This window comes from Pinus tabuliformis, chromosome 3_2 (genome assembly GCF_031772625.1).
Source record: "Pinus tabuliformis cultivar Carrire ecotype Pingquan chromosome 3_2, CPIR1, whole genome shotgun sequence".
In the NCBI taxonomy this organism is placed as follows: domain Eukaryota; kingdom Viridiplantae; phylum Streptophyta; class Pinopsida; order Pinales; family Pinaceae; genus Pinus; species Pinus tabuliformis.
The window spans coordinates 137,275,494-137,290,233 of NC_142302.1; positions in this window are offsets into that span (position 1 = coordinate 137,275,494).

Below are 14,740 nucleotides of genomic sequence, written 5' to 3' on the forward strand. Positions count from 1 at the left end.
AATTATAGAGGAACCACAAGTATCCACTCCAACTCATTTTGGAGTAGGGGTCACTCTATTTCCTGCTACAACAGAAGTTTGTCCATCACCAGTGGAAGTTCCTGTAGAATCACTAGGCGATCAATTGGATAGACTCAAAATGTCTGAACAACCGTCGACATCTAGGACTGTGTCAAATGACACGACGACAGCAGAATTAACTGCTGCAAATCCGACAATGTTCGCCGGCATACCATCTGTCCCAACTAGCTCTCAACCGCTAGAAGGAGTCCACCCAGGGACTATCGCGACGGTATGGTCTGTTCCTGTTTGTTCCGGAGTAATATCTGGTAACTCTTATGGTGAGACTCATCAAATTGATCCTTTTGGGAATCAAATTAGGCCATCCAGTCCTCCAGGACAATCAATTGCCTTGAGTTCTGGATTACCACCGTATGGGGGGCAGTATGCCCTTTCATTACCCCCTCCGGGAGGGTACCCATACGGGAGTTCTCAACCTTATTCAAGTTATGGTGGAATTGCAACAAGTAGTTGGGTACCCATGCTACCCCAGCAACCGAGAGTTGTATATTCTATGCAACAGTGTGTACCTGTGACGAACATCCCAACTACACCGGCCATTGTAACCGTGTCGCAAGTTCAAACGATGCCTGTTGTATGTCAACCTCAGTTTTCTCAGGTTCTCATGCAACAGCCCCTTGACCCTGCGACCCAACCACAATCGCCTACTGGTGGGGCGACACAAGTACAATCGGGTACAATTACCCCACATCTTGGTCCAATGGTTAGTGTAGCACAACAACCCATGGTCTCACAACCGTGGCTAGTGCAGTACCAGCAACCACAATTCCAACAAGTGTACCAAGGTTCTGAACAGCAAATCTTTGCGAATGGTGGACAACCATATATTCAAAATGGTCAAAATCAACCACTTTATAGTGGTAGCATCCACCAACCGTACCAGTCATACCAGCATCAACTCCATTATGCTGGCATGCAAAGGCCAACTGTTCAGGCGATTCCATCGTATCCTGGTTACGCTTCACCTAACTTGAATCAACAGTTACCATTCGTGGCAACTTTAGAGTTACCTGATCTACATCGATTAACCAACGATCCAATTGCTTACGCCCCATGGTGGCCAGTGATTCCACACAAACTTCCTTCCGACATTCCTAAATTCAATGGAAATCCAGGTGAAGACCCGTCGAATCATGTGATGACATTTCATCTATGGTGTTCATCGAACACCTTAAATGACGATTCGATAAGACTTCGCCTCTTTCAGAGGACATTGACAGGTCCAGCGACAAAATGGTATATAGAATTGCCAAGAGCTTCGTTCGACAATTTTAACTCCCTTGCCACGACATTCTTAACCCACTTTCAATTACCAATAAGGTATGAAACGGGAACAGAAATATTGACCAATTTCAAACAGACAACCGCAACTCATATATCAGATCATATACATGAGTGGCGACGTCGACGAAGAATGGTTAAAACATATGTTCCTGATCAGCTTTTAGCTGAATGGTTTATAAAGTCGTTACTTCCGGCCATAACGGAAGATGTGGCGAAGGGAGGAGTCGTAACAGAAGAGCAGGTTATTGCTCGTGCGCAATATTTGGACTTAGTATATACTCAGTCCGGCACGCTCTATGACAAAATACCAGACGCCCCTAGACCAGAGTTTTCAATCCCTCCTCCTCCTAAATCGAACAGTGACTCTCATGCCGGCGACGGCGTGATTGGCACAGCAAACTCGAATCCGAAAAAGGCCAATCAAAAGAAAGCCCGTAAGGATTCGAATCAAAATGCGCATGAAGAAGTTCTTGCTTCGGAAGTAAATGCCGTATCGACAGATAAGGGCAAAGAAACCAATCAACCAGGAAGCAAGAAGAAACAAAACAAAGGGAAGAAGAATAAACAAGGTGAGTCATCTCCTAAGAAAAATTCTTCAAGCCCTCCTAGGAATAGGAAACCATATCCATGTCGAATATGTGAAGAGGATCACTGGACAACAGATTGTCCATTCAAAGCTGAGTTTAAAAGATTCATAAAGAAGTCACAAACCCCAGCTGTATTAACTGATCCGTTTCCCGATCCAAGTCAGAATCTGGTTGATAGTGGAAATGCTTCTCCATCGCAAGTTATGATGTTGTCAAGTTTTAAGCGCCAAGATGATGCTTTAATTTCAACATTGAACAAAAGCCATGGGAATTCACAATTGTTGAATGGCGAGAGAAAAAGTCGATTAGGCAGTTCGACAACAACTTCGACAGAAGTTGTGCCGCCATCCAATACAGGAAGCATTCCAACGATCCATGGAGGCAATCATCCTCTCCAATATATCGGAGTAATTTTCCTAAAAGGCCCTTCTTTAATGGGCACTTTTGCCCCACCACCACCGAGTAATCTTACGGAGATGGGCGCAACGGAATATGAAGCCTTCTATTTTTAATGGATTTGAAAGTTTCGAGGATAGTTCCTGTCTCAAGTCAACCTCGTTTAAAAAATGAAATGAAGAGTAAAGAGGATAGTTCTTTACGATGTCAACCTCTTTAAAAAATGAAATGTCCCTTTAAGGTTTAGAGGACATATGCCTCATCTGCATTTTTATGCTGGGGGCATCAAGAATCGAGCAGTTTTAGCAATGTTCATGCTCGTTAAAAAATAAACGCAAGATTCGAGCAGTTTTGACATAGTTCATGCTCGTTAAAAAATAAACATAAGTTGTGAGCAATCTTCCCCTAGAGTTCAAGCTCACCCAGAAAAAATGAACCGGTAAATAACCTTGGTAAATGTAACCTTTGACTGCCATATTAAAAAGCCCTTGGTCGTGTTTATATGCCATCACCTCCATCCGTTCATTTGGCCAATCGTTCATCTCCATATGATTGTTTACCTTCTTTTGAGGAACAGCTGCGAAGAGTGATTTCACTAAGCCATCCTTGTGACACTGCCGTGATTGGAATATTCCAACCTGTACCTGGAATCTGCTGCTACCCTGTTCATCACTCGTTCCTCAAAAGACGAGTCTTCTTTGAGCTCTTTTCACTGACTCGTAAAATATGAAAAGTTTGCCGAGTTTTGGCCTTCCAGCTCGTTAAAGCAACCGGAAGAGCTATCCCTCCTCTAGATTTTAATCTTTTTGGACCTGAGGGATTATTGCACAAAAAGATCGAGCGCTTGTTTTGTTCGGCTCGTTAAAGCAATCGAAAATTCATCCCTTCTGTATTGTTTTATACTTTTTCGGACTTAAGGGATTAGATGAAGAAAAAGGAATTTTGGAGTTAACTTTATGTACCTTTTCAGACTCTCTAAAAATGAAAAGGACCGAGTTATCCTTGTCGTTAGACTCGTTAAATTTATTAAATAGCGACAAACTTGTCTTTAGACGAGAACGAGTTTCCCTATCGCTAGGCTCGTTAAAACATAGCGATGGGCTTGCCCAAAGGGCAGGTTATAGAACAAGCATATGTTATCCTCCTCAAGCTTGACAAAAATAAAGAGGTACTGGTCAGCAATGACTGGGGAAAAATTGGGAGAACCTCACAGCTTTAATGGTAGCAAGTCGCTCTTGAACATGACACTTTGTCCTCCGTATCACATCGGGTTGGGTTGTTTCATTCACCGGTCTCATCACCATGGTCCTCGCCACACCATCCATAGTTGGGGTAATGCTACCGATCCATCACATCAGTGTCGTTATATGTTCAAGAGATGTTGTTCTGCAAAGAGTCAACCGTGTCCCATCCACTGCCATACATTATCCTTCATCCATTTCATGACCGCCACCCTGAATCATACATCACAGTTTGTTTTCACCTCATCACAATCACTAGCTCCGTTCCGTGTCAATGATGTGGGATTCATTAAGGCCCTCCTTTGACGGATCGCTCCTTGTCGACATCAGTTCATTATCCAAGGAGTTGATCTAGGAACAACCCCTTCAGTACTTTGAAGCTTGCATGCCTCAATGGCAAGTTTCTCACTTCCGGCGACAGGTATACATCAATGACCTTCGACCAGAAGATTTTGCATGGTGGTCGACACCAAGTCCTTTATTCCCACCATGTGAATTGTGCTGCTGTACCTTGAGGGTCATCATCCTTATCGGTGATTCCTCTCGCGTTTGTTAACGGTTTACATCATTGACCGGTAATCAAGCGATGTCTTTCCATGTTCGACTTCAAGAAATTCTCACATGGATCGACTTGTACATCGAGTGAAGATCGGAAGAGATTGAAGACCCCGGATCTAGTTTCATCCATCCGGGCTGCGATATATATTCAGGATATAAAGACATTTGATATGTACATCATTGCAGCAGATGATCATCCTTCTCAAAGGATGATGATTTCAGCAGAGAATTATCAGTCTACCATCAGACGATCGTCTGTTCTATGTACCAAAATGAATTTATAAAGCTGAGCATGGGAATGCCCGCCTCAGCTAGATCATGAAAAAGTATGAAAAATAATGTATTGTATTGTATCTTATTACAGGACACTTCTCAGCAGATTGAATGAACTTCGGATCCTCCTAATAAAGCATTTCATCCGATAAACGACCTCACACTTTAGGGGGCATCTGTTATAGACAATTTTGTGCCTTGCATGAATTGTCAATAATCCAAGGGATCCAAAGTCCCTAAACATGATGTTCCTACCCCTAGAGGAACAAGGTCAGCAAGCCAACAGCTCTCAGATCAGTTCTCCACCTGAAAACACTCAAAAACAAGCAATCCTGAAATCAAAGCAGGTGCTCCACTAGGTTTCTGCGCTGAAACTCAGTTGCTCCATGGTGTACCTGCGTTGCAAAGCAAGTGGAACAAAGGCCACCTGCGCTGAGCGAGATGGGACAAGTGGCACAATGAGTCATTGCTCTGGAATCTTCCAAAAATGACACTTGGATCAGGGATTTCGCCTTGTGATGAGTCAGAGGCTCTGTTTCTCCAAGTGGAATCAAGGTTCTCCAAGTGGACTCAAGAACTGAAGATCAACTGAAGAGAGAGAGAACACAAGGCAGCTACACATCAGTTGCAAGCTGACTCATCCTTTCTCAATTCATCTATATATTGAGCTCTCTCCTATGAGCTCAGGAGGCTGGAATTTTGTGCAAAGTAATGATATGCTGTTGGTTTCACTATAGAGCTATTGGGTGATTGCTTGAAGGAGGTGAAGAGGAGAAATTCTTTCTGCTGGGAGGTGTTGCTGGATTGGAGCCTTCAATGGTTGTAACACTCTCAGAACTTTACTTCTTCTATTAATAAAAAGCTATTGAGGTTCTTCTATATGCACTTGTTTCAATGTTATGTTGTGATGATTGTGTATTTGATTTATGCTAATCCTTGAATCAGTTATGATTGCATGCTTCTTGTAGTTCCCTTCTTGGTTATTTTGCAGGATCTCATTGTAGCTGGGCCAGCAAAAGAGCAAGGAGCTGGGAGCAAGCAAGCAAAGAGAAGAGTTTGGATTCGACATTAAGCGCAAGACAACGGTTAGTGCATTTCTTCATTCTCTCTTGCTTTCATAAAGAAGTAAACCTTAAGTAGTTTTCTTTACAGTTGTTGCTGAGGTACTATCACCCTTAGAGTGGGATAGGGTCATCCGAATCGGATACTTTTCCCTACAACACCTGTATAATGAATTATTCAAAGAAATAATAACATTACAGGGTCTTGATTCTTACACAGCATATCGCCTCCATAAGTACGGTTAGCCTAATAGTACATCACAAACATCCAAAAGTGCAACATCACGCAATACCTCATCTATGAAGGGCTTGATGCTGTAGGGAATGCGGCACTGCTGGCGGACTCGAGGATCTTGTCCTTGGTGAAGCCACCCGATACTGTACGGTTGCGGGTGTGGTGTAGTTGGTAGGCCCAACTGCTTCACGACCTCTGCTGAAATGAGGTTCTTTTGGCTCCCACTATCAACAATGAATTGTAGCGGTGAACCCTTCACCCACATCTGTGAGTGGAAATGACGTTCCCCCTCCTCTGTATCTTCGGGCTCATTCTTCTAGATCTTGGCGGTGACAACAATGGCGTTGGGCTCCACGTCAATGATCTACTTCCTTTTGCTAGTCCCATTGTCAGGTTCTGACTCAGGGTCGGAACATGCATCTAATTCTCAGGACTTCAACTCAACCACCAATGACTGCTTGGTTCGACACTCACTTGTGTAGTGAGTGGGGCTCTTTTGGAACTCACACCACTTTCCTGTGTCCTTCTTCGACTTCGTGGTGTTGTTATTTTCTTGTGGCTTCCACGGGTTGTCTTGGGTTGTCCTGTCTTGGCCTTGTCCTTGGTTATATGATTTGGGGAAACTTTTCCCTTGCTTCGAATTTGCAGATCCAAAGTCTCACTTCTTCTATTTAAACTTTTGCTCGATTTTGACAGCGTATCGGTACACCATGTTGAGCGAGGAGATGTTCAGGAACTCCATCTCGTCGTGGATGTATTTGTGTAGGAAACCGTAGTATTTGAGTACCAAATACAGCTCAAGTCCTTGATACCCAACTATGTGCGGAGGGTATGAAAATTTTTGTGAACTCCAACACATCTTGGTCCCTTCCCTGCCGCAGCGTGGTCCACTTTATGTATTTTTCGTCATAGCTTTTGACAGAGTAGTACTGCTCCTTGACGGCATCTCGAAAGGAATTTCAAGTGGGTGTGGCTGAAAATAGTGAGCCCATATTTTCATCCTTCTGCTCGCAGTAGGTTTCCCACTAGTCCTTGACATGGGGGGCTGTTTGAGAAAAGCGAAAATAATCTTTTCCCAACTGGAAAAGTCATGAACATAAAAATAACCCTCTAGTAGATTTAACCATTTATCTATGGCATATGCATCTACTTGACCCTCAAATATGGGGATTTCAATGTTAACTTGTACCTTAAAGGGAGTGGCGTTTCCAGAGTAGCTGTTGGAAGTTGATGCGTCCCCTCTGGGTAGCTGCTGAAGGATCTGGGAAAAGTTGTCCATCATCGCATTCTTTTGTCGCTCGAGGGCTTCTTCAAGCAAGATTTTGATAGGATCTCCTGCCCCCTCATCTTTCTTTTCATCCGCCATGGGAGGCCATCGGGATTTGTGAGGCTGGTCTTGCAAAGGTTTGACTAGTTCAAGCCCTAACTCCTTATATCCCGACCTCGTTGGGGACATGCAAAGAAAATCAGAGAAAGAGCAGACCGCTCTGATACCATTAATCCAAATTTAAACAGGAACACAACAAATTACAGAGATAACCATAAATACAACGATGCAAAGGAAATAATACTTCATTTCATTACTGTAAAATGCTTAAATATGATTACAAACAAAAATGGAAATAAACTAGCTAGGGCTATGGTAACTTATCTTTGAGAAGAGATGTGGCGGCTACATGCCTCTGAACTGAGTTACAATGAGGCTCAAAGGCCTATTTGTTGTTGAGAAACAATAAAAAACCCTAAACAACCAAAAGCCTAACCCTAGAAGATGAAACGCCAAAGTGTGGGCCCCGATTGGTAAATTGGTACATCAACTTCCCGTGGTTGTAAGTTTGGCATTCAATCTCTGTTTGACGCGTAAAATAGATCATTAGAAGAATCTATCCGAGGACTATAACTTTGGGAACAACAACATGGGTCGCCTCAAAACAGCTCTGGAAGTTTAGGACCTAAAAAAATTGCTAAAAATAGTAAATTGTGCTACAATTACAGAAACTGAAAAATTGAAAGAGACAGTTGTGCGAGTCCAAGTGGGATAGGTGGGTGGCCACCAACATCCACCTAGATCATTCCTCCCCCCTTAGGAAGTAATGGTCCCCATTGTGTTGAGTTCCTCCATCTGCTGAACTTGGTCCCTGGTGAGTTGTTCTGCAACCTCTGTTGTGTCCAGTAATGGTGGGAAGCATGGTCGACGATGGTCCACATTGAACACTTGGTGCAAGTGAAGGAATGGGGGAATGTTGTGCTCCAAAGCATTGTTTCCCGCAACATTGGTACTGGTGTAAGGACCATGTCGGAGTGGTCTGAGCTTCTGATGGGCTCTTGTAAGGCATTCTTTCTGCAGACGCAACCAGAATTTATCACCCACTTGAAACTTGTGTGGTACCTAATAGTGCAACGGTGTCCCTGTGGGTGAGGGGAAGATCTTTATTTCTGTTTTCATGACCGTATCCATCTGGTGCTGCATGGAGGAACCCTTCGTGGGGGTCATGGATGTGGCGACAATCTTCCCCTTACTTTGAGAGCGAACCAAACAGAAAATAAATTTCCTAGTCTATGAGATTATCTTACTGCATTTCTTAGCAGAGATCAAAGAGGTGGTGGTAGGTGGGGCTACCTTTGAAATCCTGTATAATGAATTATTCAAAGAAATAATAACAACACAGGGCCTTGATTCATACACATCATGTCACCTCCATAAGTATGGTTGGCCTAATAGTACATCACAAACATCCAGAGGTGCAACATCACACAATACCTCATCTGTGAAGGGCTTGATGCGTAGGGAAGGCAACACTGCTGGCAGACTCGGAGATCTCGTCCTTGGTGAAGCCACTTGATATTATACGGCTGCGGGTGTGGTGTATTCGGTAGGCCCAACCGCTTCACAACCTCTGCTAAAATGAGGTTCTTTTGGCTCCCACTATCAACAATGAATTGTAGTGGCAAACCCTTCACCCACATCTGTGAGTGGAAAAGGCGCTCCCCCTCCTTTGGATCTTTGGGCTCATTCTTTTGGATCTTGGTGGTAGCAACAGTGGCGCTGGGCTCTGCGTCAATGATCTGCTTCCCTTTGCCATTCCCATTGTTGGGTTCTGACTCAGGGTCAGAACATGCATCTAATTCTGAGGCCTTCAACTTGGCCACCAGCGACTGCTTGGTCCAACACTCACTTATGTTGTGAGTGGGGCTCTTATGGAACTCACACCACTTTCTTGTGTCCTCCTTCGACTTCGTGGTGTTTTTCTTTTCTTGTGACTTTGATGAGTTGTCTTGGGTTGCCCCGTCTTGGCTTTGTCCTTGGTTTTATGATTTGGGGAAGCCTTTCCCTTGCTTCGGATTCACAGATCCCAAGTCTCACTTCTTCTGTTTAAACTTTTGTTTGATTTTGACAGCGTATCGGTACGTCGTGTCGAGTGAGGAGATGTTCAGGAACTCCATCTCTTCTTAGATGTATCTGTGTAGGTAGCCGTAGTATTTGAGTACCAAATGCAGCTCAAATTCCTTGATACCCAACTGTGTGCGAAGGGTAAGAAAAATGTTTGTGAACTCCGGCACATCTTGGTCCCTTCCCTGCTGCAGTGTGGTCCAGTTTATGTATTTGTCCTCATAGCTTTTGACAGGGTAGTACTTCTCCTTGACATCATCTCAGAAGGATTTCCATGTGGGTGTGGCTGAAAATAGTGAGCCCGTACTTTCATCCTTATGCTCGCAGTAGGTTTCTAACCAGTCCTTGACGTGGGGGGCTGCTTTGAGAAGAGCAAAAATAATGTTTTCCCGACTGGAAAAATCATGAACAGAAAAATAACCCTCTAGTAGATTTAACCATTTATCTACGATATCTGCATCTATCTAACCCTCAAATATGGGGATTTCAAAGTTAACTTGTACCTTAAAGGGTGTGGCGTTTCTAGAGTAGTTGTTGGACGCTGATGCGTCGCCTCTGGGTAGCCGCTGAAATATCTGAGCAAAGTTGTCCATCATCGCGTTCCTTTGTCGCTCGAGGGCTTCTTCGAGCAAAATTTTGATAGGATCTCCTACCCCCTTGTCTTTCTTTTCATCCGCCATGGGAGGTGGTCGGGATTTGCAAGGGTAGTCATGCAAAGGTTCAACCAGTTCAAGCCCTAACTCCTTATATCTCAACCTCGTTGGGGACATGCAAAGAAAAATAGAGAAAGAGCAAACCGCTTTGATACCACTGATCTAGATTTAAACAGGAACGTAAAAAATTACAAAGATAACCATAAATACAATGATGCAGCAGAAATAATACTTCATTTCACTACTGTAAAATGTTGAAGTATGCGTACAAATAGAAATGGAAATAAACTAGCTAGGTCGATGGTAGCTTATATCTGAGAAGAGATGTGGCGGCTACATGGCTATGAACTGAGTTACAATGAGGCTCGAAGGCCTATTTGTTGTTGAGAAATAATGGAAAACCCTTAACATCCAAAAACCTAACCCTAGAAGATGAAACGCCAAACTGCGGGCCCCGATTGGGTAAATTGGTACGTCAACTTCCCGGGGTCGTAACTTTGGCATTCAATCTCCGTTTGACGCATACAATAGCTCGTTAGAAAGATCCACCCAAGGGCTATAACTTTGGGAAGAGCCGTGTTTCTTTCAATTTTCCAAAAAAATGTAGTTTTGGGCCTCAAAAAGTCTCCGGAAGTTTAGGACCCGAAAAAACTGCATAAAATAGTAAATTGTGCTACAATTACAGAAACTGAAAAACTGAAAGAGACAATTGTGGGGGTCTAAGTGGGATAGGTGGGTGGCCACCAACATCCACCTAGATCATTTCACCCCCCTTTGGAAGCAATGGTCCCCATTACGTTGAGTTCCTCCATCTGTTGAACCTGGTCCTTGGTGAGTTGTGAAACCTCTGTTGTGTCCAGTAACAGTGGGAAGCATGGTCGACGACGATCCACATTCAACACTCGGTGCAAGTGAAGGAATGGGGGAATGCTGTGCTCTAAAGCATTATTTCCCGCAACATTGGTACTGGTGTAAGGACCATGTCAGAGTGGTCTGAGCTTTCGATGGGCTCTTGTAAGGCGTTCTTTCTGCAAATGCAACCAAAATTTGTCACCCACTTGAAACTTGCGTGGTACCTGATAGTGCAACGGTGTCCCTGTGTGTGAGGAGAAGATGTTTCTGTCTGTTTTCATCACCGTATCCATCTGATGTGGCTACATGGAGGAACCCTTTGCGGGGGTCATGGATGTGGTGATGATCTTCCCCTTACTTTGGGAGCGAACCAGACAGAAAATAAATTTCCTAGTTTGTGAGATTATCTTACTGCATTTCTTGGTAGAGGTCAAAGAGGCGGCGATAGGTGGGACTACCTATGGTATCCTGTATAATGAATTATTCAAAGAATTAATAACAGCACGGGGCCTTGATTCATACATAGCATGTTGCCTTCATAAGTATGGTTGGCCTAATAGTACATCACAAACATCCAAAGGTGCAACATCACACAATACCTCATTTGTGAAGGGTTTGATGATGTAGGGAAGGCGACACTGCTGGCAAACTCGTAGATCTCGTCCTTGGTGAAGCCACGTAATATTCTACGGTTTCGAGTGTGGTGTAGTCGGTAGGCCCAACCGCTTCACGACCTTTGCAACAATGAATTGCAGCAGCAAACTGTTCACCCACATCTGTGAGTGGAAAAGACGCTCCCCCTCCTCTGGATCTTCGGGCTCATTCTTCTGGATCTTGGCGGTGGCAACAGTAGCACTGGGTTCCGTGTCAATGATCTACTTCCCTTTTCCATTCCCATTGTTGGCTTCTGACTCAAGGTTGGAACATGCGTCTGATTCTGAGGCCTTCAACTCAGCCACCGACGACTGCTTGGTCCAATACTCACTTGTGTTGTGGGTGGGGCTCTTATGGAACTAACACCATTTTCTTGTGTCCTTCCTCTACTTTGTAGTGTTGTTCTTTTCTTGTGGCTTCGACGAGTTGTCTTGGGTTGCCCCATCTTGGATTTTTCCTTGGTTCTATGATTTGGGGAAGCCTTTCCCTTGCTTTGGATTCGCAGATCCAAAGTCTCGCTTCTTTTGTTAAAACTTTTGCTCGATTTTGACAGCGGATTAGTACATCGTGTCGAGCGAGGAGATGTTTAGGAACTCCATATCGTCCTGGATGTATTTGTGTATGCAACCACGATATTTCAGTACCAAATGCATCTTAGAGTCCTTGATACCCAACTGTGTGCGAAGGGTATGAAAAATGTTTGTGAACTCTAACACATCTTGGGCCTTTCCTTGCCGCAGCATGGTCCACTTTATGTATTTGTCCTCATATCTTTTGATAAGGTAGTACTACTCATTGATGGCATCTCGAAAGGAATTCCAAGTGGGTGTGGCTGAAAATAGTGAGCCCTTACTTTCATCCTTCTGCTCCTAGTAGGTTTCCCACCAGCCCTTGACGTGGGTGGCTTCTTTGAGAAGAGCGAAAATAATCTTTTCCCGAATGGAAAAATCATGAACGAAAAAACAACCCTCTAGTAGATTTAAACATTTATCTATGGCATCTGCGTTTATCTGACCCTCAAATATGGGGATTTCAAAGTTAACTTGTACCTTAAAGGGTGTGGCGTTTCCAAAGTAGCTGATGGAAGCCAATGCGTCGCCTCTGGGTAGCCGCGGAAGGATCTGGGCAAAGCTATCCATCATCGTGTTCCTTTGTCGCTCGAGGGCTTCTTCGAGCAATATTTTGATAGGATCTCCTACCCCCTCGTCTTTCTTTTCATCCGCCATGGGAGGCCGTCAGGATTTGCGAGGCTGGTCTTGCAAAGGTTCGACCAATTCAAGCCCTAACTCCTTATATCCCGACCTCATTTGGGACATGCAAAGAAAAACAAAGAAAGAGCAGACCGCTCTGATACCACTTATCCGGATTTAAACAAAAATCAACAAATTACAGAGATAACCATAAATACAGTGATGCAGCGGAAATAATAATTCATTTCATTACTATAAAATGTTGAAATATGCTTACAAACAAAAATGGAAATAAACTAGCTAGGGCGATGGTAGCTTATCTCTGAGAAGAGATGTGGCAGCTACATGCCTTTGAACTGAGTTACGATGAGGCTCGAAGGCCTATTTGTTGTTGAGAAATAATGGAAAACCCTAAATTTCCAAAAACCTAACCCTAGAAGATGAAACGCCAAACTGTGGGCCCCGATTGGGTAAATTGGTACATCAACTTCCCGGGGTTGTAACTTTGGCATTCGATCTCTGTTTGACGCGTACAATAGCTCGTTAGAGAGATCTATCCAAGTATTATAACTTTGGGAAGAGAAACATGGGTAGACCCATGTTTCTCTTAGTTTTCCCAAAAAACATCGTTTAGGGCCTTAAAATAGATTTGGAAGTTCAGGACCCGAAAAAACTACTAAAAATAGTAAATTGTGCTACAATTAAAGAAACTGAAAAATTGAAAGAGACAATTGTGGGGGTCCAAGTGGGATAGGTGGGTGGCCACAAGCATCCACCTGGATCATTCCTCCCCCCTTGGGAAGTAATGTTCCCCATTGCGTTGAGTTCCTCCATTTGCTAAACGTGGTCCCTGGTGAGTTGTTCTGCAACCTCTATTGTGTCCAGTAATGGTGGGAAGCATGGTCGACGACAGTCCACATTGAACACTCGGTGCAAGTGAAGGAATGGGTAAATGTTGTGCTCCAAAGCATTGTTTCCCGCAACATTGGTAATATTGTAAGGACCATGTCGGAGTGGTCTAAGTTTCTGATGGGCTCTTGTAAGGCATTCTTTCTACAGATGCAACCAGACTTTGTCACCCACTTGAAATTTGCATGGTACCTCATAGTGCAACGATTTCCCTGTGCGTGAGGAGAACATGTTTCTGTCTGTTTTCATGACTATATCCATCTACTGCTACTGCATGGAGGAACCCTTCACGGGGGTTATGGATGTAGTGATGATCTTTCCCTTACTTTGGGAGCGAACAAAACGGAAAATAAATTTCCTAGTCTGTGAGATTATCTTTCTGCATTTCTTAGCAGAGATGAAAGAGGTGGCGATAGGTGGGGCTACCTCCAGTATCCTGTATAATGAATTATTTAAAGAAATAATAACAACACAGGGCCTTGATTCATACACAGCATGTCGCCTCCATAAGTATGGTTGGCCTAATAATACATCACAAACTTCCAGAGGTGCAACATCACATAATACCTCATTTGTGAAGGGCTTGATGTTGTAGGGAAGGAAGCACTGCTGGCGGACTCGGAGATCTCGTCCTTGGTGAAGCCACCCGATACTGTATGGTTGCAGGTGTGGTGTAGTCGGTAGGCCCAACCGCTTCATGACCTCTGCTGAAATGAGGTTCTTTTGGCTCCCACTATCAACAATGAATTGCAGCGGCGAACCCTTCACCCACATCTGTGAGTGGAAAAGACGCTCCCCCTCCTCTGGATCTTCAGGCTCATTCTTCTGGATCTTGGTGGTGGAAACAGTGGCGTTGGGCTCCGCATTAATGATCTTCTTTCCTTTACCATTCCCATTTTCGGGTTCTGACTCAGGGTTGGAACATGCATCTGATTCTCAGGCCTTCAACTCAACCACCAACGACTGCTTGGTCCGACACTCACTTGTGTTGTGAGTGGGGCTCTTATGGAACTCACACTACTTTCCTGTGTCCTTCTTTGACTTCATGGTGTTGTTATTTTCTTATGGCTTCCACGGGTTTTTTTGGGTTGTCCTGTCTTGGATTTGTCCTTGGTTCTGTGATTTGGGGAAGTCTTTCCGTTGCTTCGGATTTGCAGATCCAAAGTCTCACTTCTTCTATTTAAATTTTTGATCGATTTTGACAGCGTATCAGTATGTCGTGCCGAACGAGGAGATGTTGAGGAACTCCATATTGTCCCAGATTTATTTGTGTAGGCAGCTGCGATATTTGAGTACCAAATGTAGCTCAGAGTCCTTGATACCCAACCATGTGCAGTGGGTATAAAAAATGTTTGTGAACTCCAACACATCTTGC